Raw genomic sequence first — 8,772 nt, forward strand, 5'->3', positions numbered from 1 at the left:
AAAAAACAATGGCTAAAATATAAAAAACCTACTTGTAAATACTTTTTTTTGTTTTTTTCTGACTTTGAAAAATTTATTTTTTATCCCACCAAATTTTAAGTTGATGCATTTTGCCCTCTTTCATTTGGATTCCATCGCTATTCCGTCTTATTTTTATAATTTACATCAAAAAAATTATTAAAAATGATAAAAATATATTAATTTTTTTCTTATAAAATAAGTCAGGGTAAGTTGGTCATTTCGTCATCGATCTTTATTAACCACGTAATCCGTTGAGAACATTTTTTAAATTTTAAAAAAATAAAATATAAATTTTTAAAAAATAAAAAAGTAAAACAATATTTATTTACATAGACCTTTTTTATATTGTGGCAATAAACATTCAAACAAATATTATTATTAGGGTTATTATTACTTTACTATATATGATTTATTATGATCCACAAGAGGTGGATGCATGGGAGTGGTGGTGCACATACATATGGGATCGAGAGGTCCCCACACAATAAAATTTAAATAAAAAGATTATAAGTGGCCGTCGGTACGGATCGTATCCACCGTGTTATACTGTACCAACAAGATACCGGCACGATACAAATCCCGTACCGATGGCACAGCTCAAAACCCTCTATTTTTTAAATTAGTAAATAATTTTTTCAATAAAATTCAAAAGATATGATAAAAAGACATAATAATTAAATAGTTAGAATATTTTGTTACTAAAAAAATAAATATTTCATATTACTATGTGTCGGCACATAAGAATTTTTTTAACCGACAAGCATCGGCACAGCTCGGCACGCACCATACCGGCAAGTTTCAGGCACGATTCCGTGCTACGACACTTAAATTCTTGGTGAAACTATAAAACTAGTATTTAAAAAAAATTTTATATATATTTTTTCAAAATTTTAAGTTGAGGAAAGTGTATATGCACGTGTGTTGTGTGCGTAGTGCGTGTAGTGTGTGCGCCGGTTAAAGTAGAGGAGGAGAGTGTACCATGAGCTGCGTGATGTGGGGGTGGTCGGAAACACCCCGCGGTGGTGGTGGTGGTGGTGGTGGAGGTGGAGGTGGTGGTGGTGGTGGCGGCCCACGTACCGTTTTGTGGGAGACGAGAGGATGACATAAGCTCGCGAGAACGGTGACGACAAATTAAGTCTTCTATTTTGCGTGCATGCCATTTTGCGCCAAATCAATTTTATAAACAGTGCTGGAATGCTTTTACGAGTGCCAAATTCTTTGTGCTTATATTTTTTTGGCCTCTTCTATATATTGTGTATGATCTATGGAGCAGAACTTTCAATTCGTATATAATAGAGTAAACTTAGAAATACTATCTCTATGATTTTGTACTTTTTTATTTTATTAGCTTGTGATTTAAAGTGTATCAGTTTAGTACTCTGTGATCTATTATATATAAAAAATATCAAATACTACATATATAGTTTATCGAATATTTACTTTAATATCTTTTAGTTTTAAGTTTGTCACTAATTTAACGAAAAAAATTAGTGGAAAGGAATAACAAAAATAAAAAAATAAAATCACATGGTACAAAAATAAAAAAGTATGAAACCATAAGAATAGTATTTAAAGTTTTTCCTATATAATATCTAATATAAAAAATCGCTAAATCTGCAACCAAAAAGAGCTATATTTATACTGCTCCTTGTCCAAAAATTCTAGGTTTCCTAACTTTTTTTTTTTTCAATTTTTAGTAAAAATGAAACAATGGAGTAATAAACTTATAGGAAAAAAGTGGGCTTTGGATGATGCAGTAGTGGCAGGACAATAGCTAGAGAAGAGGGTAAGAGTTTTTTATTTGTTCTGTGTTGTGTGGTGCCCCTTAAAAGTTTGCGCATGTAGCTATTTCATAATTTTATTTTTATTTTAGGCGAAATTCTAAAAAACTCTTCTCTAAATATTTGTTTTTTTATTTTTTTCTGACTTTTAAAAATCTATATTTTGCCTGAAAATTTTTAAAATATTTTTAGGAGAGTACCGTTAATAGAGAGAGCAAAATAACCAAATGACCCTTACTTCTTCTATAAAAGAATAACTTTTTAATATAGTTCTGTAATTTTGAAGGATATTTAAATATAAATTATAAGAAATAAATAAAATAGTGATGGAATCCTGAATTGTAATTTGATAATAATGTTTAGGCAGTGTTTGGTTTGGAAACTAGGGGGGAAATAGGGGTTATTCCCCCTTTGTTCCCGAAACAAGAAAGGGGCTAAGGTGGGAACAACTATTCCCACCTGAGAGTGGAACTACGCGTTCCCACCTCTCTCGCCCCACTGTTGCCCCTCTCTCTCGCCGAAGCTACCGTTCCCCTTTCCACTTCCTCTTCCATCCACGGTTTACTGTGCGCGTTCGATCGACGATCTTCTTCCTGTTGGCTTAAATGGGCCAGCATCCTGCCCTGTGGCTGGAGGCCATGTGGGCCGAGTCATATTCGAAATGGCGTGAGGCTGGGTTGGGCCGAGTCATGATCGAAGTGGCGTGAGGCCAGGTGGACCAAGTTACAATCGAGACCCATGGGCGCTGTTTCTGTACGCTTTAAGTAAATTGGTTGCGTATTTCTAACAGCTCGAGCTTTTGGGATTAATGGTTAGCGCCAACGATCCGACAAGTGGTATCAGAGACAGAGGTCACGGGTTCGATTTCTGCATGCTGCAAATGTGTGCACGTGCTGGAGGGGGGATTGTTGGCCTAAATGGGCCAGCATCCTACCCTGTGGCGAGAGGCCATGTGGGCCGAGTCATGTTCGAAATGGCGTGAGGCTTGGTTGGGCCGAGTCATGTTCGAAGTGGCGTGAGGCCAGGTGGGCCGAGTTACAATCGAGACCCATGGGCGCTATTTCTGTACACTTTAAGTGAATTGGTTGCGTATTTCTAACAGCTCGAGCTTTTGGGATTAATGGTTAGCACCAACGATCCGACACTTCCATCCTTCGACAGATCTGATGCCATCGGATCTCCTAATGCTACCTCCTCTTCCTCCTCGGATCTCCTAATGCTACCTCCTCTTCCTCCTCGGCACCGTCCCTCTCTCTCCGAAGCTGTCGCTCCCATTTCCTCTTCCTCTTAACTCCGTGGTTTACTGTGCGCGTCCGATCTACGAGCTTTTTCTATCCTTTGACAGATCTAGTGCCACCGGATCTCCTACGGCTACCTCCTCTTCCTCCTCCGCACCGCTTTGCCTCTCCTCCTCCCCGCTCGGCTTCGTCCTACTCCTCGGGTTGGCCGACGGCTGCGATCGATATGATTTTGGAGCTTTGGCCTCGACCCTAGACAGCAGATCTGCTAGATCTGGCTTTATATTACACAAGAAAAATCCTTTTGTGTGCTCTTCCCCCTCTCTGTATGATTTTGTGGCTTTCGCCCGACGCCCGCCACTAGCGCAGGACCCTGTCTGTGGTCTCACGTCTCTCCGGTCATCTGTACCTATCCTCCTTCTCTCACTGCTTCTTGCTGCAACTTGGAGTGCCGTACAATTGTCCTCTGCAGTCCCTAGATCTATTCGGCCGAGCCCTGTATGCAGATCTTGTAAATCTGATTATACCCGAGCCATTTTTCTTTTACTTTTGCAGGTAATTTGTTTCCACGGCAATGCCGCTTCGTGTTGAAATCCCCTGTTTGTGCATCCCCTGTTTATTCTGATCCCCAGCTACGATAAGGTTTGGTCTTATCAAGATTTCATTGCTCTAACATCCAAGTTTGCTCTAACCTTTTTTATGATTAGAGGATATATGACTTGCTGCTTTGCATGAGAAAATTCTATCCATATCTGATCTTTATTTATGATTACTCTATGCCGTCGCTAAAATTCAGAACCCTGTGGCAGCATGTTTTTATTATAACTCTAATTTATATGTTTGTCGGAATGCATGATATAGTGAGAAATTGATTACAGTAGTTTGTATGGTAATGAAGGATGCGAAAGATTGTTTTGGCGATGATGACGGTTTCGAATAGCATTAGATGGATGGCATGATTCTAGAAATCAATACACCCCATGCTCCTTGGAAACCATTTTGAGCCGCATGACCCAATATCACACCATAAGATGCCGATTTCTATCTTATTATACAATCTTTCAAGTGCATCATTTGATTCTAATCAGTTATAGTTGTCATATGCCTTCACTTGTATTTCATTGTAATAAGTTTCTAATACTTCAGTTTTGAAAATAGTCTTCCATATGTTTGAACATAGTCAAACATAAATATGCTTAGCTAGTTTAATTTGTACATTTCTCTCGCCATCTTTATTAGCTTCTTGACCGTAATGTATATATGATGTTATGAGCTTGTCACATACACATACTTAATTGTGTCAATCCACATGAATGGTATGGCAGTGAATTGCTATTTGCTTGAACCACATATGCCTCCTGTCAAGAAACCATCTAAGTCTGCTCATGAGAAAGGTGTGGTGTTTGAAACCATACCAATAAAAAATTTACATGTGGAAGGTAGTAGCAGATTGTATAACCAATTTTGGAAGCGAACTCCAAATTGGACCGACAGTATGGATGCTACCTTGCTTAGTCTACTGACAGAAGAACACGCTTCAGGAAACTATACCAATGGGTCGTTCACAAACGTTGCGTGGATTAGAATAATAACTGATTTCAACAGTAGGACCAATATGAACTTGACAAGGGAGCAAATAGAGAACCGGCTTAAAGTGCTAAAGAAAATGTTCATGTTGTACAACTGTCTTGCAAATAAGAGTGAGTGGGGATGGGATTATGTCCAGAACATTCCCACGGCTGGTGATCGAAGTTACTGGGATGCATATTCCGGTAGTTGTCCGAAAGAGCAAGCAACCACGATTTAGGTGTCGCAAAGGATTTACATCACAGGATATGATGGCTGCTGTATCCTTTGATCATATATTTCTATTTGTATGTATATGATGGGAAGGTTCAGCAACTGATATGAGAGTATTAAGATGAGCTTGCGAAAGTGGAGGGTTTACTGTTCTCGAAGGTATTTGCCGTTTATTTACTTTTTCGAATATTATACTGCATATTACTTATGAATGATCTTATATTACAATTTGAGACTTACATTTCTCGACAATGTTCGCAGGCAAATATTACTTGGTACATTCTGGATATGCTAATATAGATAAATTTTTTGCCCCATATCGTGGAGAGAAATACCATCTTAGTCAATTTGAGGGTAATACGCGTGGCCGCACACATCGCAATCCGCGGGACTTGTATAATCATCGGCATGCTCGACTACGAAATATTGTAGAGAAGACTTTCGGCATATTGAAGAAGCGTTTCAAGATTCTAAATCATGCAACTCCATCCCCCTATAAAGTCCAATATCTTATTGGTATGACATGTTTTGTCATACACAACTTTATTCGACGACATTACGGAGCTGATAGATTTTTTACTGAAGATTTGACCCATCGTCTCCTAAGGATGAAGAAGAAGATCCGAGCTATTTCGGCGCCACGTCGGACTCACATCGGGGCGACGATATTCGAATTAGTATCACAGACCAGTTATGAAATAGTAGAAATTAATTATTTAAACTGTCAGTTGAATTAGATTGATTTAAATGGGTATGCTTCCAGATGTGATAATTATATGTGCTTGTATGAAATATGTAGACATATTTCGCTTTGATTGCATACTTAGTAATGTCTGCTACGCTTTTGTAACCGTTTGGATTGTTTTTATTTTATTATGTTTTATTGTAAATATTTGGTATAGTTTGTTACATAGTCTTTGTTGTATTAATTATTTGCTAACATGATTATAAATCTTTTTGCAGTATTTGTAACATATGGTATGTAACATATGTATTGGAATATTTTTATTTTAATTTGTTTTACTATAGTTAATTATTTGGTAATATGGTTATAAAGCTTATTGCAGCATTATTAAATACATTTAATTTTAGGAAAAGTTTAATTTAATTATAACGAGCGAAAGTTTGCTGAAAAAAATTTATTTTCAAAAATAATATTTTTTTTTAACAATATAATAATTAATTAAATAATTTTACTACAACAAAAAAGATTAGAGTAATTTATATTTATATTTAATTATACCACATTTTGCTTTTATAGGATTAGTGGCACGAGGGATAAAAACTTAATTTTAACTTTTAACCAACATTTATTCATCTTATTCTATCTTATACATCCAAACACTATTTTTCTTATACCTGATACAAATCTAATACTCAACCAAGCACAAAATGCAATAGTTCCAGCTAGTTCCAATATTTGCATCTATCTCTGAAATAAGTAGTTCTAGATTATACCCGAACCAAACGATACCTTAGAGTATAATAATGACAATGTCGTGTAATCTACAACATTGTGGGGGACCCAACTGGAGTACCCGTAGTAATGCTCTATTTGATGTCATTAGTATAAGCCAATATTGTTCAGTGGAGGAGGAACGTGATGAAGCTTGTCCCTATAGAATATTACTCGCATTCAAATAGCATCCACCTAAGGTGCCGAGTCCACTGAAAAATCATTGGATGGTACTACTTTTTGCATCGCCATTAATAAACAAGTTGCATCACTACTATTTTTGTACTGTGACAGGAGAGTGGTAGATTCTGTTTTCGTTTTAATTTTTGCTTTTTCTTGTTAAAACATTAAACTAATATAAGTATAAAAATTAAAGTTTTTACTGCAGCAAAAAGCAGAGATGATATTCAAAAAAGCGAAATAAACAAATTTTATGCCCTATTTGGTATTCCTGTTCTTTTTTTAAAATAAATTTTTTGTAATAAAGTATGAGTAAAGAGCATAAAAATAGTGCAGTTTAGTTTTGTTTGGCAACAAAGAATAAAGATACTGTAATACTATTTTTCCTTTTTCAGGTTTGTAATTGAAAAAACAAAAACTTTCTAGCATCCAACTGAGTTGCAACACAGTTTTTATAAATAAAAATGAATAAATGGCATGAGGTCTTAATATAAATTTTTTTTATTCTACTAAGAAAATGTGTCATCTAAGATAGGTTGAGAAAATAATGACAACATCTATATATATATATATATATATATATAATTGAGCTCCTATGCTTTTAAAAGTACCAAGTCATTGGTACTTTTAAGTTTTCGGCCTTTGAATTAAGGAATGTGCGGTTAAAATGATATGGACCCCTTAGGGTTGAGTGGGTGGTTGGTTAAATAGTATAATCTAACGAAAAAAATGATCAAAGGCGTAGATCTAACGGTAAAAAATTTACAAGCACCAAGTGCTTTGTACTTTTACAAGTACCGTAGCCAGACTCTATATATATATATATATATATATATATATGAGTCCGGCTACTATACTTTTATGAGTATTGGTTCACTTATACTCATAAGTTTTCGGCCCTTAGATTTATTCCATGATCATTTCCACCCGTTAGATCATACTATTCAACCAACTACCCACTTAACCCTAGGGGACCACTATCATTCTAAGTGGGGACCACCATTATCCTAACCACACATTCCATCAATCAACGGTTAAAAATTTATGAGTACAAGGGGTTCTATACTCATAAGAGTATAGTAGCCCCAGCATATATATATATATATATATATATATATATGTCGTGATGACGATGTACTACGATGTACTGTGTTAACGATAAGGACATATTGAAAAAGGATATTACTAAAAAATATTTGAGAAAAAATATAGGTGAAAATAAAAAGATATTACTATAAAATATGGTCTCAAAAAAAATATTATTTTGTGTGTGAATAATATTAATGGACAATCCGAAAGATTTGGCATAGTGTAGATATTAATATATGCAAAGATAAATTGGATAGTATGGATTATATCACAAGATAAATTGGATAGTGTGTCTATTATAGTGTAAAAATTTTAGATCATTATATGCGAGTATATTAAGATATGCTCTGATTTGAGAAACACGTAAAATATTCTCGACGGCGGTATTTCTTTTGATATTTTACTAAAAAAATTCAAAATGTAAAAATTATATTAATTAACCATTTAGTTTGCTTTAGGTTGGTATAAATCTTTTATGAACATTCCTATTGTGATTGACAGAGATATTAGTGTGAGAAAGAATATTTAAGAAACACGTAAATGGAGATAACGGATATTTTAATTTATTGGCCGCTTTGAGAATAACGTGTCGATAGGATAAATTTATTTAATTTTATTTTATTTTATTATGTGATTGGTGCTATTACGTGTAGAATAAAATATTTTAGAACGCCGTAAATAGATATAATTGTTAAGTTATGACGAAAATTACGTTTAGGAAAATGCGTGATATTTGATAAAACGCGGTAAGATAGGAGATAATGGATATTGAGGGTAATTTTTGTCAAGAAAAGTGACAGGATACTTTATTTTAATCGTGGATGAGATTCAATGATAAAAAACTTAAGATCTATATTTGAGAATATTTATTATCGGAAAATTATTTGAAACGAATGGATGAAAATTACTGGACATGAAAATATTAGTAGAAAGGGTAGACGTATTTTTGGAAAGAGGAAAAAAATTTAAAAATTCACGGCTTTTAGTAATAGGGTATATAATATATATATATATATATTATAGTATATATATATATATTATATATTATATATTATGTAGAGTTAGGTCTTATGCTTTCGGAAAGTACGGTATCCTACTTTGAGTTGTTTCTCGATAATGCGGACATCCGATTCGGCAATCGGTTTCGTTAAACTTGATCTACGCTATTGGACTATTTAGAAACCAAATTTCATAATTTTATGACTTC

This window comes from Ananas comosus, linkage group 20 (assembly GCF_001540865.1).
Source record: "Ananas comosus cultivar F153 linkage group 20, ASM154086v1, whole genome shotgun sequence".
NCBI classification, from domain to species: Eukaryota; Viridiplantae; Streptophyta; class Magnoliopsida; order Poales; family Bromeliaceae; genus Ananas; species Ananas comosus.